The sequence below is a fragment of the Urocitellus parryii genome, chromosome 4 (assembly GCF_045843805.1).
Source record: "Urocitellus parryii isolate mUroPar1 chromosome 4, mUroPar1.hap1, whole genome shotgun sequence".
Classification (NCBI taxonomy): Eukaryota; Metazoa; Chordata; class Mammalia; order Rodentia; family Sciuridae; genus Urocitellus; species Urocitellus parryii.
The window spans coordinates 52,700,949-52,703,891 of NC_135534.1; positions in this window are offsets into that span (position 1 = coordinate 52,700,949).

The following is a 2,943-nucleotide window of genomic DNA, read 5'->3' on the forward strand; positions in this document are numbered from 1 at the left end:
CGAGTCATACCGCTGTTATCATGGTGACCAGTTTAAATAGGTTGCAGTGAATTCTGTAATCACGGGATAAAACATGTAATCCTTTTTAATAGTTTTTTGAAGTATAGAGGATCTATTAAATTTGTGATTTTAATAAAATTGTGGAAGAACTTTATTAAATCTGTAATCAATATTTTGATTAAAGTATAGCATTTGGTTAAATTCGTTTATAATCAGTGTTTTTACTGAATCGGAGAAGTATCTCATTGAGAGTATGAGTTTTACTTCCCAACTTTTTCTCAGGCGCATGCCCTTCTCTTCACCATCTCTTCACCATCTAAACCACTATCATTACTCATCTGGATTACTACAGTCGCATTCTTTTGTACCCAATACTTTATCTTTTCTGGCCCTGAGCTCCAATCGAGCTTCAACCGTGTTACCCACTAGGATTTAAAAATATCTATCTGATTTTGTTTTTTTCTAACAGCTTAAAACTCTTAAGTGGAAACCTTGTTAAATTTATGTTTTGATTTATTGGTTGTGTAACAATTTTAATGTGTGTGGGTAATGTTGTCCAATACAAATACAATGCTAATAATGGGTAATTTAAAATTTTCTAGTGGCCACATCACAAGAGTGAAAAGCAGATGAAAAAAATTTTAGTAGTATATTTTATTTAACCCAATGTATCAAAGATATTATCATTTCAAATGATAAACACTATAAAATTTGAGATAATTTACATTTTTTTTCCAGTATATACATAATACTGGTTTACTTCACCTTTAGAAAACAGCCCTTGCTGCTTATTTTAAAAAGGGACATGTTTTTCTTTTCCTCTTCTCCTTCTCCCTGTCACTAACCTTTTCCCATCCTGGACCAAGTTATCTTATCTTTGAGTGCACACCCACCATAGGAAAGAGTTGTCACCAGAAGACCTAAGAAGTGACTATCTCACAAATTAACAAATGAATTTCAATACACCATCAGGGACTGGACCTCTGTCAAAACACACCTGGAGTGCAGCTTTTGAGAAAGAGCTTCCTTAAAAGCCCTCTGTTCTCATTTTTGGGCAGAACCACAGTCTCTGGGACTGGATTCCCCTGTGCTTCTCTATAACTAGCAAAGCAATAAACCTTTTTCCTTTTTATCAAAACTGTGTTCTTATTATTAAATTGGCAATTTAATAATACTCAATTCATTTGCTTACTCTTAATTAGGTCTATATTTATTTATTTTTATTTTTTTTAAAAGAGAGTGAGAGAGGGGGGAGAGAGAGAGAGAGAGAGAGAGAGAGAGAGAGAGAGAATTTTTAATATTTATTTTTTAGTTATCACAACATCTTTCTTTGTATGTGGTGCTGAGGATCGAACCCGGGCTGCACGAATGCCAGGCGAGCGGGCTACCGCTTGAGCCACATTCTCAGCCCCGTAGGTCTATATTTAAATTTGATAAAATTTACAGTTGAAGAAAGATCTACATACATTAGTTTTTCTACAATTTCAATTAATTAAAAATTAAAAAATTTAAACTCAATTCTCAATTGGATGAGTCATATTTCAAGCACTCAACAGCCCCATGTGGTTAGTGAATACTGTGTTGGATAACAAAGAACAGTATTTCTTTATTTTATTTTTTTGTGTGTGTGTGTGTGTGTGTGTGTGTTGCTGAGGATCGATCCTGGGGCCTCGCACGTGCTAGGCGAACGATCTACTGCTGAGCCACAACCCTAGCCCCAGAACAGTATTTCTAGAAATATGTTTAATACATTTTTAAGGTTTATAAAGTGAGCATTAAAAACATAGTAGTGGGGCTGGGGATGTGGCTCAAGTGGTAGCACGCTCACCTGGCATGCGTGAGGCACTGGGTTCAATTCTCAGCACCACATAAAAATAAAGATATTTTTAAAAAATGGTCAAGATGGTAAATTAAAAACAAAACCAAAAACATAGTAGTGATTGTTATTCTCTGTGCCCCCAAAACATTGCTGGTATTAAAGACCCTACTGATATGTTTGGTCTTTCAGCTTCTGAAAACCAAAGGCATCTTAACTTACAATGCAGAACAATATGATTGAATAGTAGAGGAGCTCAATTTAGATTGGGATTTGGAAGAAGGGACATTTAAATTGCAAAAGGGAAAATTAGCAAGATTTTGTTAGGTAAAGGATACAGGGGAATATATTTTAGTCAGTCAGAGAAGACAGCACTCTGGTGAAGACATTTCTGATCTTGAAAACCCACGTGGCTAGAACAGAAAAAGTGAGGGAAGCTGTTGAAGTGGCACATGCCTGCAATCCCAGCTACTCAGGTTGAAGCAGGAGGACTGCCCGTTCAAGGTCAGTCTGGGCAATTTGTCTCAAAACAAATATTTTAAAAAGGGCTGGGGATGTAGCTCAGTAATAGAGTGTCACTGTATTCAATCCCCAGTACTAAAAAAAAAAAATGAATTAATTTAAAAATAAATAAATAAAAACGAGAGGAGAATATCATGAGAAGAAATTGAAAACAAGAAATACTCTGACCATGCTGGGCTTTATCCATAAAGCAAAACGGACAATTTGTACTGCTTCCAATGTAAATTAAATGTAGATATCACGCCCCATAGTTAGGAAACAGAAATACTTGGTGCTCTGAAATAAGTCTTAAAAGACCAGTAATTCACTATTTATTGTATCCAAAGTGAGTGAAATAGTCAGTATTTCCCATATGTTACTGACTCTTTAAAGTAAAACAATTTAATTGCTGACTTTGAAAATGCAAAAGTCAGAAGATATGAAATAATTTGGGGGTGCAGGCCAGTATATAAGAAAACTGCCTTTTTCCTAGCAGAATCCAACTAATTATAAGACTGTAATCTGTGTGCTTGGAGTGTGTGTTTGTATTTGTGTGTGTGTGTGTGTGTGTGTGTGTCTGTCTGTCTGTCTGTCTGCTGAGTGACTAGCACGCCAGCTTCATACTA